We start from the raw sequence: 24,729 nt of genomic DNA, 5'->3' as shown, positions 1-24,729 counted from the left end.
AGTTTGAAATCATGATTTGAAACCCAAATCATGCCTTTTTGTATGATTTGAGATTTCATATCATGAGATGGAATCGCATGTCCAAACGCTGATGAAATCGCATGTCCAAACGCCTACTTAGTAGTTTAGTCGGTCCTTGAGCAACAAAAAGGACTACTTTACTAATTCATGTTTTTAGTTGTCAATTTATTCTTGTGCAGGTTATGGCTATAAATATTTGAACAATATTTACTCTTATATTCCTATCGTGGACTCACTTTTCTTAATCCAGTTGACATATATGGCTTGAACAGTTAAAACATAAAATTCTACCTCATTTTATATCACTTTAAAAGGTTTTTACTATTAACATAATATTGTTGCACCTAAGCCCGTTAACCGGTCTGAAATGGACCGGCAACCGGTTAGGAAACCGGCCGGTTTCCGGTCAAAAAATCAGAACCGGCCACCGGTTGCAGGTTAATCAGTTCCAAAATTGGAAATTGAAATCGGCCGGTTCTATACTTAAAAAAACCTTTTTTTTGTTTTATTTTTTGTATAGTATATGTATATTATAATATTTCTTAGTATATTGTAGGTATATTTATATATGTTATATAAGTTTATATATTTACTAACTAACAGCATATATGTATATATATATATATATATATATATATTAAGTTATATGCTTAAGTTATAACTTTCTATTTATAACTTAAGTATATTTATACTAGATATACCTAAAGTATACGAAGAATATACTTATAATATAAATATACTTAAGTTATATAGAAATTTATAAACTTAAAAAAAGCTTAACTTATAAATAACTTAGTAAAAATACATATAACTTATATATATATATATATATATATATATATATATATATATGTTTAAGTTATATGTATACTATATATTGTTATATATGTTTAAGTTATATGTATACTATATATACTTATATAACTTAAGTTTTATGTATACTATATACACTTTTTTTCTAAGTTTATAAATTTCCTATTTTATAACTTAAGTATATTTATATTAGGCACAATACATAAACAAGCCCTTTAACTTGGCGCGAGTAGGCAACTATGACCTTAAACTTTGCTAGTGCACAAGTAGGCACTTAAACTTGCCAAAAGTCGAACATGTAAACACAAATGCTGACGTGACGCTGATGTGGTAGTGACATAACACTGAACAAAATTATGTGTCACGTCAGCGCCACGTCAGTATTTGTGTTTACATGTTCGACTTTTGACAAGTTTAAGTGCCTACTTGTGCACTAGCAAAGTTTAAGGTCATAGTTGCCAGCTCGCGCCAAGTTAAAGGACTTGTTTATGTGTTTTGCATTTATATTATAAGTATATTCTTAGTATATTTTAGTTATTTTCTAAGTATGTAACTTTCTATTTTTTAATTTAAGTAGATGCATATTATGAGTATATTCTTAGTATATTTTAGGTATATTCCTAACTTAATATAAGTAAAAATATGAACATAAGTAAATAGAAGAACGTTCAATGAGCCATAGATTTTATTCATTCATGGATAACATTTATTTGCAAGTTGTAGTTTTTTTAATTTGCAAATAATATATGAGTTGCAAAAAAGTAGTAGAATAATAAAATAAAAAAGAGTCAATCATTTGGCTAATATTTGCCATATCATATTTGGTCATTGAGATATCTTCAAAGTCTTTCATTTGATCTATTCCACTTGCTATCAAATCTTCAATCTCTTCCTCTTCGCCTTCCACCGCTTCTGAGTTTTGGTTGCGTCGCTCCGATCTAATCCAATCGTGAATGCAAACTAGTACTTGCAAGTTAAATCCGGATAATGTGTGTCTATGGTCTCCAATTTGTTGTCTTCCTTGGCTAAATGCACTTTCCGAAGCCACAGTTGATATTTGAACCGTAAAAATATCTCGAGCCATTCTTGAATGTATCGGATGACTCCTCTTGTATTTCTTCAACCATGCTAAGACGTCCAAATCATCTAGTTAGTTGATATCCACATTTGGGTACATCAAATAAAGGTGATATTCATCAAAGTTTGCATTATTAGAAGGAATTGGTTGTGAATGTAAACTTTTAAATTCGACAAACCCTTTAAGCCCTTTTTGCTACTTTGAGAAGTAGTAGGGCGTGGAGCAACAGGTGTAGCACTTTCTTCCAAAGTAGAATAATGACTAAAAAAATTTCTGAACTTGGAATCAATCGTGAGCTCGGCGTCATTTAAAGATTGTTCAACTTCCTCATCAATTTCTAAATAGTTATAAATTTGACCAACCAATGCTCTACTATAAGATATTTTAAAACAAGAATTTAAAAGAGAACCCAATATAAATAAAGTTGGGATGGAAAAAAATATTTCTTAAATGTTGTTGTCATACTAAAAATAGTCGCTTGATAACCGGATTTATCTTTATACTGGTATAAAACTCTAGCTATTTTCGCTAAGTAGGCTAAAATTTCGGTTATCGGAGGATAGAATTGTCTAGAAAAAGCAAGAGTTGCATTATAAATTTTTTGTAAAAGTTCAATACATTCCTTAACATCTTCCCAATCGGTAATATTTAACCAATCATCACTATCCATATTAAAATGGTCGCGAACTTGTTGTATGGGAATCCTATAATCATATGCTTGTTGTAACATAATGTAAGTATAATTCCACCTAGTGTCAACTTCTACTTGAATTTTCCTAGGTCTAAGGCCATTTTGCACACAAGAATTCTTAAAATCTCTCATTTTTTGCTTATTAGCATTACAAAAAAGAAAAACAACCGCATTTCTAACTTTTTGAATAGAATCTTCAAAATAGTCAAGACCATCTCTAACAATCAAGTTTAAAATGTGACAACTACATCTCACATGAAAAATATTTTTTAACGGAGGGTTTAATTCCCTTTTTAAAAGACCAACTTCCTTTGTATTATAAGAAGCATTATCTAAAGTAATATAAAGTGTTTTTCTATAAATGTTAAAAAATTTCATAATAGTTGACATTGAATCCGCTAAAAAATTTCCGTCATGACGACCTTTCCCTTCATCATATAAAAAAACTATAATTCTTTTTTGCATCACCAAATTATCATCAACCCAATGACATGTAATAGCAAAAAAATCTAACTTGTTAAGACTAAGACCCAAATCGGCGGTAAGAGAAATACTACAATTTAAAGAATTAAATACATGCACAAATAAAATTTATATTTTTTATATAAATCTATAATATCCGCTCTACAAGTACTTCTAGGAATACCCTCAAATAACGGATTATAATAACGTTGAATATAAGTAACAAACCCCAAACCCGAATGAAAGGAAAATGGTAGAGCATCAAAAGCAACCATTTTAGCTATTTCTACACGCTCTATTTTCTTGTCATAGCTAAAACTTTTACCGTTTCGTGGGTCTATTGTCATTTGAATACCCCCCCCCCCCCCACACACACATTTGAACCCGTTTTCTCTCCCCAAACATCTTTATGTTTAGATCTCATATGACCCGTTAGTGAACCCGTTCCATCATCCTTACTAGTTTCTTGCTTAAAAACAAATTTTTGTTTACATATACCACATGTAACTGTTTGTCTTTCCTTATCTTTAGTCATAAATTTCCAAATTTTAGCGGTTGGCCTACGAGTTCTTGACGGTTTATCTTGTGTATGTGATTGTGCAGGACCTATATCTCCTATGGGATTTTTGGGGGCTTGTGTTTCATCATCATCATCATCATCATCAATTTCATTAAAAATGCCGGTATAGTGTTGTTGCATTACCTCATGCTCTAAAAGTGGATTATTTCCACTAATATCGATACTTAAATTCGGTGTTTCGTTCACCAATGTTTCCTCATTAAACCCACCCCTAACAATACCATTGCTACCGGCACCACGTCTCAATCTCTTCGACATTATTAAATAGAATTAATTTAAATCACACTCAAATAAATTGCAACAAATTAAATTGCGTGAATTAAATAGCAAAAAATAAAGATAGAGTTGGAACTTTTCTCTAACTCTACCACATGTTGTCTAACTTTTCTCTCCCCGCAAAAACACGAGATTTTGTTCGAGTTTCAACGTAACTAGGGGTGGGAAATAAAGGGTTTAGCTGAATTCGGGACGGATCAAAATGACTTGAATCAATAATAATAAGAATTTAAACGGAATGGCTTTCCTAAAAGCCGGTGTCTGACTTTTAGCTTTATTAAGAAAAGTTGAGCAAAAAAAGACTTCCGTTAGAATTTCTCATCCTCCGCCTTTCTCTTATTTTTCCCTGCTTCTTCTTCTCATCTTTTTCTCCTTCCGTTGTTTATCTGTGCGTTATATTGAGTGGTAATGTTCCATTCAGCTTATATTGTCTATTCTTAATAATTTAAATTCTTTTGGTTGGAGCAAATTGAAGACACCATTGGTGGGTTTTGTTGAGCTTCGAAAAAAAAAATTATTTTTTGAAGAAGACAAAGTGGGTCTACTAATTTTTGAAGATTTAAGTTGAATCCAACTAATAGAAAATGTTTGGATTGCTATTAGAAAGTTGTATATCAAATTCGAAGTCATCCGAATCAATTTTGAAATAAAAACGAGTTGGTGAATTTCTACCCAACATGTTATATATGATAATAACTTGGATAGCCACAAATTCTTATAGATTACCAGGATTTTAGCGTACTAATACGAAATCTTGGCAATCAGTAGAATTTTGCTTAGAAATCCTAATGATATTGTTTAAAAGCAAATCCACTAGGCGAGGTGGCTAGGACTAGTCTTTTTATTTATATAATAAGCAAAACTCAAAGAAAAAAGTACAAGCGAGGAGGGCTAGGCCTTACCTTACTAATCTTATTAAGGCGTAAAATACTTCTACTAATTAACATGTGTAAAAATAAGGAGAAGAAAGAACTAAATATTCTATAATCATTATAGAATTTAGAACACACTCTAAGACTCTATGTTGATATTATAAATGATAATACTTAATAGTGAAAAACTAAAATAAGCAATAATGTAGAGCCAAACCTTGTTTCTTTGAAATTATGAAATCTTCAAGGAGATGTTGCCCTATAAAAATCTGATTCTTCACCTTGTGTTACTCCTCCAACCGCTCCAAATCTCTTATTCTTCACCTTGTCTTCTTCCTAATGAATCACCATAAGTCATTATCGCAATCGTCAAGGATGTGCTTGCAGATTTTTAAGCAAAATTGCATTAGTCTGGTCTCCATGCCAGAAACTGGAAGCACGTTCCTGACGATTGCAATGATGGGCAAACCCGGGTAAAGGCTTAAAAACATGACCCATTTTGATAATAAGCTTGAATTGGGTGATTAAGAATGTAAAATTCCCTAGCTTCTATATAGCCGGGTGGAAACTAGATATAGGGTGCAATTTCTACAAAATTCTTAGACTTTCTTGTCTCCCGTTTTTTCTATTAACATGTATTGGCGTGGGATCTTTTCTATTTTGTTTTTATCTTGATATTTTCTCTTGCCTAGTAGGTAAACTAACGATTCTGTATGTATTTTAAATATCTTGCTGTTTGGATCTTCATGCATTTCATCAACTTTGCTGGTAGCTTAGAAATATGTTCGCCTTTTAACCAAAAAAAAAAAAAAAAAAAGAAGAAGAAGATTTTGTCCATTTTTTTTTCCTGGGTACAACGTGCTTCTGATTAGCTTGATTTTTTTTTAAATCTTTGTGGACACAGCCATTCCAAAACGAATTCATCAAAATTTAATTCTATTTAAAGAATGCTCCGTTCCCCTTTACTTGGTCTAGTATTTTTAGTTTACTACTGATAATGTATACCAGTTTCTATAGTTTTGGACTTCAATTTTTAACTCACTGTAAGGGTTCTTTTGCTACGGGTCATAGTAAAGGGAGGATCAAAAGTCTTATTTTGCAAAGAAGCTCAGTAGAGAATCCCCTGGTACATACATAGATTACATAAGTACATTGAGATAAATAATTTATCATAAATTAGCAAACTCTTGCATCCATCCTTTACTCTAGCCAACAAGTTCTGGGAACTCGGTTCTCACAGATATAGGGCTTCTTACTTGGTGCACCCTGTCAGTCCATGTTAACCTTCCGAAATAATAGCTTGTGGTGTATTTGTGAGTGGTTTAAATGGTGAGAGTGAGAGATTTTCTCGGTGTTGGAGTTGAATATCAAAGTTTCAGGCTTTACTTTTATGGTAATGCCCAATGGAGGCTCAATGATGGCCTTATATTTGGAGTTCACTGGTCCGACGTTAGTGATTGTTCTTCTAACACTAACTGTTTTCTTGAGACTAGTTATGGTTATAGAAGGAAGATTAACATCAAGAATCGAAGGCCTCTTGATTGGACAAGATGCAGCTTGATCAATGAGTATACCGATGGCACTATTGTTATAGCCCATTGAGCACAAATAAAGAATGTAGTCAAATGTTCCCATATCGTAGACCAGGCCGGGATCTTTTGCACCATTTGCATTCACGATCCCACCACCGAAATCAAATGGATCAACAATATTATTTGGATTGCCCTCAGATACAATTGGTTCCCCAAAATGCGGGTCGGTTATAAATGCTGCATGCACATAATTAATTCAAACATTAGAATTTCCAAGACAATGGGATTTTTCTAAAGACCTGTTGTAACAAGTGCAGACTTGATAGCAGCTGGAGACCAATGTGGGTGCAGTGACTTGAGCAAGGCGACAATGCCGGAAATGTGAGGAGCTTCCATAGACGTTCCTAAGTGGAATTAGTATGGATTTTCTTCAGGAGGAATGGCAGCCAATATATTGACTCCTGGAGCTGCTATATCTGGCTGTAACATCCCACATTTACTTAGAAATGTGATTCAATATTAGAATTACTAAGTGCCACATAGTGTGCGAGATGCGTAATAAAGTCATACCTTAAGTATGGCTGGGGCAACAGAATTAGGTCCTCAGGATGAGAACAAGATGTGTTGAAACAGGTTTCCCAACATGAGTTCGGGTAGGACTTAGCTTTACTTGTTCTTTCCTGCATTATTTTTTAACAATGGTTTTAAGCACCAAGCGAAGTGATTTGAGATTTTCTCTATGGCAAAAAGGAAAAGAGTCTAAAGTTTTCGTTTACCTGGAGTATATAATGTAATCGAGTATTTGAGCTCCAACATCAGTACTTAGTCCAATACTTGGAAAGTCAGAAACGAAATAACCCAGGGCTCTGGTTGGGTTCTTAGTAACAATTAATCCCAAGCCTCCAACCTCTTGGACAACTTGTCGAGTTGATCGCAAATCTAACTCTTCCCCTTTAACAAGGAAGCAAAGCACTACTTTTCCGGCCGCCCACGTATCATTTGTATTCAAGTTGTCGCAAAAGCTTCAAAGTCCGTGAACTTAAGCTATTTTAGCTTGCAACAATAATTAATATAAAAAAAGATCTTTGAAGACAGATAATTGTCCCTTCAAATGAGATAAAATAACAAGAAAAATAGGGTTGTTTAATTTGGATATTTGTTGATGAATTACAGTACCTTATTAGGAACATACAGTTTACTTTAAAGATCAGAGCTTTCTGGATGTGCGATGCTGATAAAACCAGTCTTCTTTCCAGTATACAGGGATTGACCCTAAAGATAAGTCAGTTATAACAAATTAATTACAAAATTCTTTTAAGTTATTAGTTTATTTTTTTTCTTTTCAAATATGTTAAATTAAGTAAGAGAACTTACAGCAAAAGTCCTATTGTTGCCTAATGTAATGAGTGTCGGAAAGGACCTATCAATACTAGAAGCTGCCACAATTAGGGTCCACGGTGATGCATTCTCTACAGTTTGAGGATATGGTCCTTTGTTTCCTCTCGAACAAACAACTGTAATTCCATTCATGACAGCATGGAAGGATGCAAAAGCAGTGGCACTTCGCATATCTACATCAGCATACTGAGGTGTTCCTAAGCCAAGGGATAGGGATAAAATATCAACTCCATCATGAATTGCTTCATCAATACCCATCATTATATCATCAAAGGTACATCCTCCAGTAAACCAATACCAACACACCTTGTACGTAGCAATCCGTGCCTTAGGTGCACCACCCCTAACTGTACCATAAGCAAGTCCATGGTAACTTGCATTTGGTGAGAAGGATCCACCTGCAGTGCTTGATGTGTGTGTGCCATGTCCATTTTTATCCCTTGGTGAAACGAACTCATTCTTAAGAAAATTTGGATCCTTGATTATCGGTCGTCCAAGCTCTGCTTCTAAACCTTTTAAAAAGTATTTTGCTCCAATTAGTTTCCTGTTACATGCCTTAGCTGCATCGAACTTAGTACCAGACTGACAGTGGCCTTTCCATCTTGAAGGTATTGGCCCTAGGCCTTTGTCATTAAATGCTTCACGTTCTGGCCATATTCCTGCATTTTGCGTGAGTAGGTTATCTTAGAGTTGTGAAAACATAATAAGTGACTTTGTACTGCATTTGGTACATTTTTACCAATACTATGCAATAATCTTTCCTTCTACTATAGTAAATTACTGTCTTTATGAATGCACTAATGAAAGGATTGTTTTTCCTTTGACCCCACATAAAGTATCAGGAAAAAATAAAGAAAGAGTAAAACTTGAATCAAGGACACCTATGATGATACCATCTCCCCTGTTGGCTTGATGAAGGAGGTTTGTTGGAGGAGCAGATGTGGACAGGCCAAGGTAATCCCAACTTCTTGTTGTGTGCAACTTGTAAAAGTGATTCGGAACTACATGGAGCACATCAGGTAATTCTGCAACAGATCAACAAACGGAATGCGTCACGAGAATGCAATTGAATTCAGTGTTAATTAGCTTTTATGTGCCAATCGGAACCGAGACACCAAGTTTAACCAACAACTATTTCATTCAGGGGCAGAGCTACAATTATTTGCAGGTTCGGCAGAACCAATAGTTTTGATCCAAACCCTGTATTTATTTTAAAGATCCGTTCAATATGTATAAATAATTTATCAGAACCCAATAGGCTATCTTTTTTTGGAATACAGAAGCCATAAACTTCAATTCCTGGCTCTCCCTTTTGTTATTAACAAACTTTCAAAAGTCCTACTTTAATAACTCGAGTAGAGACATTGCAAAGTACTACAATTTACCTGCAATCTTTTGGGCTTGGGATTTCGTTAACTTGACTGCAAAGCCGGAGAAACCATGTTTGTAACTATAGATGATTGAATCTCGTGCAACTTCTTGACTTCATCAAGAGAAAACATAAAGTTGTGAAGGAGTAATTAATAGTCTGCACATATTAGTTAGGAGTTTCAAGTATAGAGGATGCCAAACAAAATGAATATGTTTATCTTTCCTTAGTTACCTTCCCAGTACTGAAGTAAGTAATTGATGGTGAGCTGATGTTGCGAGTTCAACATCATCGTGTTTCCTTCTTCCCATATAAATGATCTGAACCTACATTTAACAATTATTTCAGATATAAGTTTTATAGTGAAACAAAATACTAATGTGTTTATAGATTAAATTGCAGAATAGAGTGTTCTAATATCTACTCACATTGCTTTCAGCATTTGCTTGAATTCCTAAGAAGTCTGACAAGTTGAAGAGAATGAGTAAAGCAGTGAAAGCCAATTTATATGGAAGAAAGTGGTTGATGCTCATTTTGTGCTATGTCAATGGTGTATAGGCCTAGTTAAAAAAAGGGATAATCTTTGCCATTGATCTCCACTATTTATAGCAATTCGATAGACGGAAACGAGCAATTTGGGAGTCCGGTCTTGACGTCTGACCAATACTCCCCCTTTGCCTTATCAAGTAGAAAAAAGCTATTTTCCCATAATAATAAAATAAATAAATATATCGGAATGTTTTTTTCAAAAATTATCGAATTCAAAAAAATGTCCGCTAGCACGTCGATCGGTTAATTCAATAAAATGGGAATTAGCACTCGATTTTGTTGGCACCATGCAATTGAACTTGAACCAATTCATGCATTGTTGTGGATCTCAACCCAAAGGTTCTTTCTTGATCTAGCTACAAGGATGGGGCAGTATGGAAAGATAAAATGTGTAACCTAATAGAAATTACTATTTTTAGAATCTAGTTGGACAAAAAAAAAAAAAAAGATTTTTCAAGCGATTGTGTGATAACTTTTTGTGCATGACGTGTTCTTCTTGATGTCACGATCTAAGAGATAGAGGCATCATGAAAGTTAGCTCAATTATGCCTTGGTCAAGAATAAAGGCTAAAAAGCACGCAGCACAAAGAATATTATATTATCATCATTAGCAGGTGGTAATATAATATGTGCAATGAATTATAGGAGTAACATGGGACTGAAGATATGCTGATTATGAAGAGCATTAAGTAATGTTTGGAATGTATCATGTTTGAATTATATATATTAAACAATAGAAATGACACTTAAGTATTGGTGTCATTTCCATTAATTTTATAGCTGCAACTCGTGACTGGTTTTACTGGTTTAAATAGCTCTATTAAAGTCACTTCTGTATTTTTTTTTCAACAAATCTATCAATATTATGCCAATTATCCCAAAAGTCACTCTAGCTGGAAATACCATTTCTCTCACGGAATATTACATCGTTTCTTAACATCAATATGTCAATTATCCTTCTGTTTCACTGAGATCAAAGCGGGACCGAATCCTCAAGAAGTCCCAATTTTTCTTGTATCGAGCTTAAAGTCATGAATGTTTCAGCTTATTTAAGTTTCTTAGTGGTTAGTACTCAGTAGTAAATGTTTCAGCTTATTTAAGTTTCTTAGTGGTCAATAGTAGCTTTTCTAAAAGAAAAGTAGGTCTAACAATTACATATGGAAAAGGTTGGTCCAACAAAGTCCATTAAAAGGAAATTTTGTACAGTAGGATTTTTAGTGTGATGTTCCCTTTTAAATGCAGCATTTGCCCAACTAGTTTAAATCTTGGTTTGGCCCCTAAGACCTGAAATCTTCACTGACTATCAAGTGCCACTGTCCCTCTGTATTGATTAAGTACTATACTTTTGAAGAGTAAAATAAATAGCTTATGTTGTAGCAGGATATCCCTAATCCATTGATTTAAAATCTTGATATGTTCTCTTTGATTTAATTTCTGACGATATAAGAATTTCACTTGAAGAGATCAAACAACAATCAAGTGGTGAAAAATATTAGATAAAGCATAGGATAGAATGATTTGGTGAAGGGTTACAATACAACATTGTTCTCACTCATTGAAAGGCAAAGTTTACACTAGTTGGATAATGGCCGTGTTAAGCATGGACCCAAGAACTCGTCAAAATGTAATTCAAAGTAAATAATCGATTCCACTTTACTTGGTCTAGTAATTAATCTACGTGACTGCACTATTGATATTTTATACGATTGTTTCTGTTTCTATATTTTTGGATCTCTGGAGTCATTGTAACGGAGATTCTTCTTTTTCTATGGGTTATAGTAAAGCGAAGATAAAAAGATTCATCTAGCATAGATGCTCAATTGTGCGTCCACTGCTTCATACTTAGATAACATAAGTGCATTGAGATAAATTAGCAAACTATTGCATCCATCCTTAACTCTAGCCAGCAAGTTCTGGGAACTCTGTTCTCACAGATATAGGGCTTCTTACTCGGTGCACCCCGTCAGTCCAAGTTAAGTTCCCGAAATAATAGCCTGTGGTGTATTTGTGAGTGGTCAAAATGGTGAGAGTGAAAGAGATTTTCTCGATGTTGGAGTTGAATATCAAAGTTTCAGGCTTTACTTTTATGGTAATGCCCAGTGGAGGCTCAATGATGGACTTATATTTGGAGTTCATTGGTCCTAAGTTGGTGACGGTTCTGCTAATAGTAACTGTATCTTTGAGACTCGGTATCATTAAGGAAGGAAGATTGAAATCAAGAATCGAAGTCATTTTGAGTGCACAAGTAACATATCCGTTAATGATGCTACCGATGGCAGTAGTGTTATAGCCCATTGGGCACAAATAATTAAAAACATAGTCAGACTCTCCCATATCATAGACAAGGCCAGGATCTTTTGCGCCATTTGCATTCTCGAGTCCCCCACCGAAATCAAACGGATCGGCGATCTTATTCGTATTTCCCTCAGCTAGAATTGGTTCCCTAGAATGAGGGTCCGTTTGCCATGCTGCATGCACAATATTCAGACTTATGGTAAGAAAATGTTATTGCTAAGACATGTTGATTTAGAAGGACCAAAAGATAAATAGAGAATATTGGATCTGAAAAAACTTGTTGTGACAAGTGCAGACTTGATAGCAGCTGGAGTCCAGTGTGGATGCAGTGACTTGAGCAAGGCGACAATACCAGAAATGTGTGGAGCTGCCACGGACGTTCCTGATTTAAACTCGTACGGAGTTTCTTCAGGAGGAATAACAACCAATATATTGACTCCCGGAGCTGCTATATCTGGCTGTAACATCAGACATTAACTTAGAAATATGATGCAATATTTAGAAGGTGCAAGTATCACATATCAAGGATAAAATGAGATTAAATCTCTTGGAATGGCCTGGTCATGTCCAAGTCGATCTCCAAATGCATCGGTCTGTAGATGCAAAACCATGGTGAGTGAGGGTGTTGAAAGAGAACAAGGTAGACCTAAAATTACTTAGAAGGAAGTCGTCTCAAAAGACCTACAATTTGTTGGAATTCACAGACTTTAAGAAAAAATACGGTACAATGTAGGAAAAATATCTACTTAGGTGATATCTATTAGTTGAGACTGTGTTTTAGCAACATTAATTTGTTAGGTTTTTATGTTTTCTTGGAGTCTATTAGTCTTATCATTTATTTATATGTTAGTGAAGAGTATAGGAAACTTCTTGTACTATCACATAGTGAAGCCAACTTTTTTTTTTTTTTAAATAACTGTGGTATTTGGGTCAACTTGCCCGCACCTCGACCACTAGCAATAGGTACCACGTAACTCTATCTACCAAGGTTAGGACAGATGGGAAGAAATCATTTAGTGTTTTTTACTCTGCTGGGATATGAACCTGAGACCTCATGGTTCTCAATCCACTTCAATATTCACTAGGGCACACGCTTGAGTGCAACTAAACCCCAACTTACTTGGAATTAAAGCATTGTTGTTGTATTTTTTTATTGATGCAGTATTAGAATTCATGAGTGCCACAATGTGTACGACTTGGTTATGCGCAAATAGTCATACCTTAAGTATGGCAGGGGCAACCGAATTGGGACCTCGAGATGAGAAGGATGCAATATGTGTTGAAACAGGTTTTCCAACATGAGTTCTGGTAGGACTCAGCTTTATTTGTGGCTTCTTGCATTATTTTTTAATGATAGTTTTAAGCACCAAACGAAGGGATTTAAGATTTCCTTTCTCTTTGCAAAAGGAAAATGAATCAGATATGTTCGTCTACCTGGAATATCTAATGTAATCGAGTAATTGAGCTCCAACATCAAAACTTACTCCAATACTGGGATAGTCAGAAGCATCATAATTCAGGGTTCTGGTTGGATTCTTAGCAACAATCAATCCCAAGCCGCCAACCTCCTGGAAAACTTGTAGAGTTGTTCCTAATTCGAACTCATCTCCTTTAACCAGGAAGCAAAGCACCACTTTTCTAGCTGCCCATGTATCATTTGTATTTAAGTTGTCGCAATATCTTCAAAATCCATGAATTCATGTACATTTAGCTCGGCAATAAAGTTATAAACAAAAATCCCCAATGAAGACACAAAATTAGCCCTAAAAATAGCATAAACAAGAAAAACAAGTTGTTGAATTAGGGATTTGTTGATAAATTACAATATCTTATTAAGAACATACCGATCACCTTCAAAATCAGAGCTTTCTGGATGTACGATGCTGATAAAACAAGTCTCCTTTCCAGTATACAGAGATTGACCCTACAGATACAAATTAATTACAATTCGTTCTAGATGTTCATTTTATTTTCCTTCTTAAGTATATTATTTTCAATTAAGAAAGAGAACTTACAGCGAAAGTCCGGTTGTTGCCTAATGTAATGAGTGTAGGAAAGGACCTATCGATACTAGAAGCTGCCACGGTTGGGATCCATGGTGCTCTGTCTTCTATTGTTTGTGGAATTGGCCCATCTTTTCCTCCCGAACAAACGACTGTGATTCCATTTATGACAGCATGGAAAGATGCAAAAGCAACGCCACTGCCCATATCAACATCAGCGTACTGAGATGTGGCTGTGCCAAGGGATAGTGATAAAGTATCAACTCCATCATGAATTGCTTTATCAATAGCCTTTATTATATCAGCAAAGAAACATGCTCCTGTAGGCCGGTCCCAACACACCTTGTACATAGCAAGCCTAGCCTTGGGTGCGCCACCCCTAACTGTACCATAAGCAAGTCCGTGGTAACTGGCATTTGGTGTGAAGGAGCCACCTGCGGTGCTTGATGTGTGTGTGCCATGTCCATTTTTATCCCTTGGTGACACGCACTCATTCTTAAGAAAATTTGGATCCTTGATTATCGGCGGTCCAAGCTCTACTTCTAAACCTTTTAAAAAGTATTTTGCTCCAATGAGTTTCCTGTTACATGCCTTAGCTGGATCAATGTTTTTACTAGACTGCAGTGGCCCTCCCATTTTGAAGGGATTGGCCCAAGGCCTTTGTTATTGAATGCTTCACATTCTGACCATGTTCCTGCATTTTGGGTGAGTAGGTAACTTAGAGTTTTGAAAACATAACAAGTGACTTTGTACTGCATTTGGTACTTTCTACTAGAAATTCCTGTCTTTAGAATGCATTAATGAAAGGATTAAAGAAGAGTTTCACCTATATCAAGGACACCTATGATGATACCATGTCCCATGTTGGCTTCATGAAAGAGGTTTTTTGGTGGAGAAAATGTGGACAGGCCAAGATAATCCCAGCTTCTTGTTGTGTACAACTTGTATAAGTGATTCGGAACCACATCAGGTAACTCAGCAACAAATTCAATGAGGGGTAATGTGCCACCCCGCCTTCCTCCGCCCCTCATCGTTCGCAGCCAGCACCACACGCGGGTCAAAGTCAGCATGCCAAAGGGTCCACAGGAGTGGGACGCCAACTGGCCAGACAAGAGTGGGGGACAAGCCGCCCATCTGTCTGCACAATAATGGGAGGCCAGCTTGCCAGACAAGAGTGGGAGACCAGCCGCACACCTTTCTGCTCGTGGGCCACTCTCCAGCTAAGGCAAGCACTGAATCTGCTAGCCTGTGGTCCATGACAGCAAGCTGTTCAACAAAGGCAGCCACATGCATAGGACCCACTGGCCAGCTTAGGGATTCTTTTCCAGCTATAAATATTGTAAGCCTTCAGGGCAGTAGGCATTCATTCAATTCACCTTGTATACTTGTAAAGATTCATCTAGAGAGATATATCAAAAACGGGCATTTGCCTCCCAAATCCGTGTGCCTCTTACTTTCAGTTCGTGTGTGTGTTGGCCTTTGTATTATTCACTGTTTCCGCCAGTGACTAAGAGTTGGGCTGAAGCTTTGAGCGGTAGTTAAGACCTTCATCGCTGCCCCACGCTGCCTTAGATTTTAGGCCCGTGACAAGTGGTATCAGAGCGAGTTACAATCATGGCTAACACCAACGAAGAAACTGTTCACGACGAGCACCACGGTGGAGACAAATCTCCCACCAAGAAGACAACCAAACAGAAGAAACAACGGGACCGAAGCCAAGTCCGAGGTCCACCCGCTGTTCTATCTGAAGGGCTGACCTTCCAACTACCTCCTACTACGGGTGATGTGTGCGAAAGTTCGGCGCCAAACCAGCTGGTGGAAAAAGTCATCAACACAGAAGCTGGGTTATTCAACTTAAGCCAACGATTTGACGCCTTACAAGAAAACTTTCAAACTCTTGAATCAATTGCGCTTGATGGACTAGACGAAGTCCAAAAAGACGCTAAAGCAGAGAGCTACGACCACAAGGAGGCGCTGACCGGCCTTGAGTTCAGGCTCACAGAGGCGCTGGCCAGTTTGCAAACTAAGGTAGAGACCTTGGAGACGCAACTGGAAGCGGCCAGGCTCAGAAACGGTGCTGGTCCAGTCAATATTCGAGAAACCCGCATAGAAGTTCCTAAACCCAAAAATTTCAAGGGTGAAAGGAACGCGCAAGATGTGGAAGAGTTCATTTGTACGCGTACTTCGACCACGTCAACATTAACGAAGAAGTTGCTCGCATTCGGACAGCAGCCATGTACTTGAGCGATACCGCCTTACTGTGGTGGCGGAGAAAGAAAGCGGAGATGGAGATAGGAGCATGTTCCATTAAGAATTGGGAACAGTTCAAGAGGGAGTTAAAACGGCAGTTTTACCCCCAAAACGTTGTGCACGAGGCCCGTCGAAAGTTGAGGGAGCTCAAGCAAACATCCACTATCCGCGAGTACGTGAAGGAATTCACAAAGCTCACTCTTCAGATCCCAGGTATGAGCAGCGAGGAACTGTTGTTCTACTTCTTGGATGACCTCCAAAACTGGGCCAAACAAGAGTTACAAAGACGTCAAGTTGACAGTCTTGACAATGCCATTGTGGTGGCGGAGTCCTTAACCGATTTTCACAAAGCTCACTCTTCAGATCCCAGGTATGAGCAGCGAGGAACTGTTGTACACAGGTGCGACTCACAACTTCATTACAGAGGACAAGGCAAAGGAGCTGAGCCTTTCCTATGTTTCCAGTGATTCGCTGCTAAAGACAGTCAACTGCCTCCCCACTGACGTAAATGGATTTGCCCCAAAAGTCCATCTCGTCTTAGGCACTTGGCAAGGGTTCACCGATTTCACTGTGGCCCCTATGGATGTATTTGATATAGTATTGGGTCTGGATTTCTGGTATGAGATCAACGCGTTTATTTCGCCGCGTCTCAACCAACTGTTGATTAGAGATCCAAGCTATTCTTGTGACGTGCCGTAGATTCGTGTACATCAAACGGGCGTGCGCTTGTCCGCGATGCAGTTGATAAAAGGCTTCAAGAAAGGGGAACCAACCTTTCTCGTAACTCTTGTTGCAGTTGCGGATGAAAACAAGGCCAAAGAGGGGGGAGCACTATCCCCTTGCGTGCAGCAAGTCCTCAAGGAGAACAGGGACGTCATGCCCGACGAGCTGCCCAAATGTTTACCTCCACGAAGGGAGGTTGACCATCAGATTGAGCTGGTTCCAGGAGCCAAGCCACCCGCCATGACTCCCTATCGCATGGCACCACCAGAACTTGAGGAGCTGAGGAAGCAGCTCAAAGAATTGTTGGAAGCTGGGCACATCCGCCCTTCTAAAGCACCGTTTGGAGCACCCGTGTTGTTCCAAAAGAAGAAAGAGGGAACGCTGAGGCTTTGTATTGATTATCGTGCCCTTAATAAGGTCACGGTGAAAAACAAGTATCCCATTCCCTTGATTGCAGATTTGTTCGATCGGCTAGGGCAAGCCAAGGTATTCACCAAGATGGACCTGCGAAAAGGATACTATCAAGTGCGGATTGCCGAAGGGGACGAGTCAAAGACGACTTGTGTGACCAGATATGGGGCGTTCGAGTGGTTAGTCATGCCATTCGGCCTAACCAATGCCCCTGCTACATTTTTCACACTCATGAACAAACTCTTCCATCCATTCTTGGACCAGTTTGTTGTAATCTACCTTGATGACATCGTAGTATACAGCAACAGCTTGGAAGAGCACCTAGAATATCTCCGCACGGTTTTCCAAGTGTTGAGGGAGAATGACCTTTGCGTCAAGCAGGAGAAATGCATTTTTGCCCAGCCACAAGTGCAGTTCCTTGGCCATACAATCAGCCAAGGAGAAATCAGAATGGATAGCGACAAGGTCAGTGCCATTCAAGATTGGGAGGCCCCAACCAAAGTAACTGAACTTCGGTCCTTTCTTGGCCTTGCCAACTACTACAGGCGGTTTATCCTTGGATACTCGGCCATTGCAGCACCACTGACCGACATGCTGAAGAAGGGTCGCGAGTGGAAATGGACTTCTTTGTGCCAAGAGGTGTTTGACGGCCTCAAAGCAGCAATTGTGAAAGAGCCTGTCTTGGCTCTGCCGGACTTCACTAAGGTGTTTGAAGTCCATACCGATGCATCAGATTTTGCCATTGGCGGTGTTCTTATGCAAGAGGGACACCCTATAGCCTTTGAAAGCCGGAAGTTGAATGAGGCAGAACGGAGATATACTGTCCAAGAGAAGGAAATGACGGCCGTCGTCCACTGTCTAAGGACTTGGCGTCACTACTTGCTGGGGGCACATTTTACTGTCAAAACGGATAACGTGGCGAAAAGTTATTTCCAGTCTCAGAAGAAGTTGTCACCAAAGCAAGCTCGGTGGCAAGATTTTCTAGCCGAGTTTGATTATACCCTTGAGTATAAGCCAGGAAAGGCCAATGTCATGGCCGATGCGCTGAGCCGCAAAGCAGTCTTGGAAACCATAGTCAGTACAGCCAGCAGCGACATTATCGCTGCCATCAAACAGGGCTTGCAACACGATCCAGTTGCACAACAGATTCTTGTCTTGGCCAGCCAAGGTAAGACGAAGAAATTTTGGGCGGATGACGGGGTCCTTTACACCACAGGTAGGCGCATTTATGTGCCAAAATGGGGTAATCTGAGGCGTACCCTTATCAAGGAGGGACACGACACGGCCTGGGCAGGCCATACTGGACAGAAACGGACCATGGCATTGCTGGAGTCATCATACTACTGGCCGCACATGAGAGATGACATTGAAGTCTATGTCCGCACATGTCTTGTATGCCAACAAGACAAGGTAGAGAACAAGGCCCCTGGAGGCCTACTGGAACCGTTACCCGTTGCTGAGAGACCATGGGACAGCGTCACCATGGACTTCATCACTTGCTTGCCCAATTCTGAAGGCTGTGGCACAATTATGGTGGTTGTAGATCGCTTCTCAAAATACGCAACTTTCAGCCCCACAACGGCTAGTTGCAAAGCCAAAGAAGCCGCAAGGTTGTTTCTCAAAGACGTTGTCAAGCATTGGGGTGTGCCGAGGCACATCATAAGTGACCGTGATCCGCGATTCACGGGGGCTTTTTGGAAGGAGCTGTTTAGCTTGTTAGGGTCTGAGTTACATTTCTCAACCAGTTTTCACCCCCAAACGGATGGTCAGACAGAAAGGGTCAATGCACTGCTGGAGCTTTATTTGCGGCACTTTGTCAGTGCCAACCAGAAAGATTGGGCTAAGCTGCTCGACACCGCCCAATTTTCATACAACCTGCAACGGAGTGAGGCAACAGGGAGGAGTCCCTTCGAGCTAGCAACTGGGCAACAGCCCAACACACCGCAATCGCTTCCTGTTAGAGCGGAACTAAGGAACCCAGGGGCGTTTCATATGGCCAAGGCCTGGGAAGAACAAATGGATATGGCCAGATCATATCTAGACAAGGCAGCCCGGAAGATGAAGAAGTTTGCTGACCGCAAACGTCGTCCGACAAATTATAGAATCGGAGACAAAGTCATGGTAAAACTCAATCCGAGGCAGTTCAAGTCCCTTAGAAGCTTGAATCAAAGTTTGATTCGACGGTACGAGGGCCCCTTCGAAATCGTTGCCAAGGTGGGCAAGATTTCCTATCGGCTGGACATGTCTCATCACTTGAGGATCTATCCTGTCTTCCATGCAAGCCAATTAAAGCCATTTTTCGAAGACAAGGAAGACCAGAATCGGGCTCAAGCCAGCCGTGCCAGAATTTTCGAAACTCCTACTGCTAAGGACAAGGAAATCGAGGCAATCATCGACCATCAACTGGTCCGGGGCAAAGGTTGGGGCAATTCGCATGCCCAATTTCTGGTCCATTGGAAGGGACAACCGCCTGAGGAGGCTACATGGGAAGCATACGAGGACTTATGGCAATTCAAGGATAAGGTCCATGAATTCTTGCAATTGTGTGGCGCCGCGGTCGTCGCCAAAACTGTTGAGGGAGAATGTGAGGCCCCGCCTTCCTCCGCCCCTCATCGTTCGCAGCCAGCACCACACGCGGGTCAAAGTCAGCATGCCAAAGGGCCCACAGGAGTGGGACGCCAACTGGCCAGACAAGAGTGGGGGACAAGCCGCCCATCTGTCTGCACAATAATGGGAGGCCAGCTTGCCAGACAAGAGTGGGAGACCAGCCGCACACCTTTCTACTCGTGGGCCACTCTCCAGCTAAGGCAAGCACTGAATCTGCCAGCCTGTGGTCCATGACAGCAAGCTGTTCAACAAAGGCAGCCACATGCATAGGACCCACTGGCCAGCTTAGGGATTCTTTTCTAGCTATAAATATTGTAAGCCTTCAGGGCAGTAGGCATTCATTCAATTCACCTTGTATACTTGTAAAGATTCATCTAGAGAGATATATCAAAAACGGGCATTTGCCTCCCAAATCCGTGTGCCTCTTACTTTCAGTTCTTGTGTGTGTTTGCCTTTGTATTATTCACTGTTTCCGCCAGTGACTAAGAGTTGGGATGAAGCTTTGAGCGGTAGTTAAGACCTTCATCGCTGCCCCACGCTGCCTTAGATTTTAGGCCCATGACAGGTAAGCTTAACTATTGTGTGAATCCAAGTACTTAACTATAGTGATAACTGTTAAGCTTTTATGCGCCAAATTTAATCAACAAATATGTCATCATCTTTAACCCTTTCAAAGTCCTACTTTAACTAGCTAGAATTAGAGAGGTTACAAAGTAGTACGATCATTTACCTGCTATCCTTTTGGCTTGAGGTTTTGTTAACTTGGCTGCGAAGCCAGAGAAACCATGTTTGTAACTGTAGATGATTGAATCTCTTGCTGCTTCTGGACTTTAGCAGGAGAAAACATGAAATTGTGAATTAAATTGTCTTGCACATATATTAATTAGGAGAAATCAATTTGTTGGTCTTTCCTTTCGTTACCTTCCAAGGACAGAAGTAAGTAATTGATGGTGAGCTGATGTTGTGAATTGTGCATCATCATATTGCCTTCTTCCCCATGTAAACAATATGATCATATATAGTAGTAGTATTTGACAATCATTTGTGATACCATTAGTTTTACCACGATGAAGTAATTGCTTGAGATATCATTAATATTATGTAACCATAACCAAAAGAAATTGCAGATTAACTAGTATTGATATACTCACTTTGGTTGCACCATTTGCATAAATTCCTAAAACAATGTCCGACAAGTTGAAGATAAGGAGTAGAGCAATGAAAGCCAAGTAATATCGAAGAAAGTGGTTGATGCTCATTTCTGGAATTAAACAGAGGACTATAGAACTAGTTTCAATGAACAACCTTTGTCACTAGTCGCCGTTATTTATAGTAATTCTGATTCAGTAACTCATTTAGCAGTATGCTTGGTTTGGATTTGTGACATGTTTACCATTGGATCTGAACATTTCACACTGTTAAGGGCGTTTTATCATTTAAAGCATGTATAAATTGAATAAATGAGTAATGTTTTCATTAACAGTACTAAACTTCTCTGATGCAGAGGTATTAAACTCATATTTAGGTACTGAATACTTGGTTATTGAACTTACGATAATCAGTGTCTTATTTGAGTATGAAATGACACCAAATAAGATGGAAAATCAAACTTCCACATAAAGTTTGGGTAGTCCACAAAGTGAGCTTCACTATTCACCCCAATATCAAATGTTCAAGGGGCAAACTGATTGTGAATCATTGGGACGAATTTCTCTACAAGTCTTAACTAACATCCAAGTAAATAATTTTTATATTATCAGATCAGCTTCATCTTCTGTAACAAATAACCTAACTTATTTTTTCAAGATTATTCACTTTTTTGGTAAGGTTACATCATACATGTACATATTTTTTAGGTGACCGAATAGTGTAGTTTTTTTTTTTTTTGGGGTATATAAGTTAAATTCTTTTCTATGTTTAATATTTTCTAGATCTTTATATGTGAAAACACAGGCAAAAAGGACGGCAGATGAAACCATGTGTGTTTTTGGTCCACTGATGGGAAAATGAAAATAGAATCTTTTATTTTGTTTACTATTTCTTTAACTACATTTAAAAAAGATGCCTTTTAATTTAAAGCACTTTAACTTTTGTCAAGCTCTATAATAGACTGATAGTCTATGGACCAAACTTACGAGAAATTAGAAGTGTTTATCCTTTCTTTGAAATTGATTCTTTTGGAAAGTCCAGTAGAAAAGAATTCGTGTGACAAGCTCCCTTTATTCCATTTTCTATGAATTGCCTCAGATTTTAAAAAGAACTTTTAAAATCTATTGTCTAAACTAAGATATAAATATTTGTGTGATTATAAAATCATGTCATAAGAATAAAATGAAAAAATTAAGGTTAAATTGTTGCAAAGATATAATAATATATCATTTCTTTTGATAAGGGACTAAAAATATGTCACATATAATAAACAGTGGAAATATATATGCATCCTTTCATATGAAAAAAACAATTAGAGAAGTGTGTCCGTGAGCAGAACATGGAATTCAAACGTCATGCAATCGCAATCGAGAGAAGGAACAAAGCTTAGGATACTTCCAAATTTTGGGGGATTACAAAACAAGTAGTCCAACGTGAAACACATTGTCTCAAGAATCAATTTGTCATAATTAAGTAGTTTATTACTAATGGTAAGTTTAAAATTCTCTTTCATCATATCATATACTCCCTCCGGATAAAAAAAAAGTGTCCATCTAGCTTTTTTTCTTGAATAAAAAAAGTGTCTACTTATTAAATCAAGAAACAATTAACCTTATCTTTCCATATTTGCCCCTATTAAGTGTTATGTGATCAAATCTCAATGCCTATTTAATTAGAGGTAGTTTAGTCAATTTACATATTTTTTTCTTGGAGTGAAGAGTTTTTTAAAGGCGTGCAAATGGCTAAGTGGACTCTTTTTTTGATTTGGAGGGAGTGCTATACTAAAAGTGGGAAGCTTTAAGTTAAAAGTTGGATTACGAAAATGTCTTTCAGAAGTTGAAAGACATTTACACCCTTCAAACTCAATTTAATTCCTAAAGATTTGGTATACAACTGAGTAAATTCAATAGAAAAAGAAATACAAAATAGTAACTATCCAACACGAAAGGAGATATATGTACATGATGCATGTAATTAGTCTTCAAAGTTAATGTTCACGTTTTATCCTGTTAGTGTTTGTTTTAATACTTGATCTTTCAGATTTTTAAGTGAATTTTCATATTCCAAAACTGCAATTCTTACCCTATAAATTCAAGTACTCTTCTAATACTATTTTCATAGAGACCTCTCTATTTATCTACAGAAAGATTCCTTATGCTACAATTCTTGTGTGTAGAAGACTAAAGGAGCTCTAAACAGAGGCGGATTCAGGATTTAAAATTTATGGGTTCAATTTATAGATTTTTAGCATTGAACCCATTATATTTTTAAAGTTAGGGGTTCATATCTACTATTTAGTACAATTTTAATAATTTTTTATATATAAATTTAGGCTCCGCGTCCAAAGTTTGGGGTTCAGTTGAACCCCAACCTTATAGGCTACATACGCCTCTGGCTCTAAATCAGTGAAACAATGTCAAGACAAAGAAGATCTGTGGCAAAAGCTGTGAGGTCTGCTTATGTGGTTGTGGGGATAGATAACAATTCAATTACTCGAATGTCGGAGCTTGGCGTCTTAGTGTTTTCCTTATATCGTTGAAAAGTTGCCTTCTTCAATTTGCTTTCCAGGCTTTTAAATTTTTGTATGCTCAATTATTGACTATTTATTACATTAGGTTTTGTTTCAATTTACCTTATCAAAAGAATAGGGAAAAAAAAGACTTTCTGTATATAATTCGTTGTTAGCCTTATGCCATTGAAGCTTGCTCATAGGAATGTGTTTTTTTTTTTCTTTTTCTTTTTGTTCTTTGTAGTTGTAGTTCACATTTTAAGAATTTGATTGAAGGGTTAGCAACGGAGATTGCGAAAGTGAGGAAGAAAGCACTAGAATGCTATGGAATGGAGATTGCGAAAGGATGAAAGAGGGGAAGAAAAGTCAAATTTGTTTCAGCATTAAATTTAATGACACGGAAGCAGAAGTGTCGAAACCTAAGCTCTTCTATATAAAAAAAATGTGATGGTGGATAAAAATCTCTTATTTTTTGGACACATTTTATTATAATTATCAGGAGATTCAAAGGCCAAAGTAATAGGTTGATATACAAACGCTCGACATTTTATCATTCAAAAAAAAAAATCTAGTAGATGAGTAATTCTATTTAAAATTAATTGGAATCTAAAGAGTTTTCCATTTGCCTAGCTCATCGTTTTAATTCCTTTAAGCTTTCGACCATTGTGTAACTTTTCATTTTCTATGTCAAATTCTATAAAATGCACTATAAAGAGTAATATACAACTTAAGTCACTTCAACTTCCCTAATCTTTATGTCAAATATCATTATGTAATTTCTTTTTTTCCTTGAAAAATTCATTGCTAGGTGTCTTGCTAGTAGCTTTTATGAAACCGAAGGTACAGTCTCCTCTCTAGTGGTTGATGAGAAAGTATTTTTTATCGACTTTCAATTCTTATGTAATACAGTAGCATTGTTTTTATTTCCTTATCAGAACTACTTAAAAGTAATTTGGAGCCATTTGGACATGATTTGAAGTAGAAGTTTTTTTTTTATAGACATAAAAACCCACAAGTTGTGAAAACCATCAAAACTTTCCCAGTTCTTATACAATCTTACTAAATGAGCAAGTCATAGTTCATAACAAAATTAATACGCTACTAGAAGACCTTTCTAAAAAATATAACATCAATTGATCAA

General features: G+C 37.7%; 2 pseudogenes; both read right to left on the bottom strand.

Annotated features, from left to right (window-relative positions):
* Positions 1-5,943: 5,943 nt before the first annotated feature.
* On the bottom strand, positions 5,944-10,508 carry LOC132632175 (subtilisin-like protease SBT3.5; annotated as a pseudogene).
* Positions 10,509-10,885: 377 nt separating this feature from the next.
* Positions 10,886-23,871, bottom strand: LOC132632173 (subtilisin-like protease SBT3.4; annotated as a pseudogene).
* Positions 23,872-24,729: the final 858 nt, after the last annotated feature.

This window comes from Lycium barbarum, chromosome 3, assembly GCF_019175385.1.
Source record: "Lycium barbarum isolate Lr01 chromosome 3, ASM1917538v2, whole genome shotgun sequence".
In the NCBI taxonomy this organism is placed as follows: Eukaryota; Viridiplantae; Streptophyta; class Magnoliopsida; order Solanales; family Solanaceae; genus Lycium; species Lycium barbarum.
Note: the sequence above shows the minus strand (reverse complement) of the source record. Positions and strands in the feature narration are given on the sequence as shown.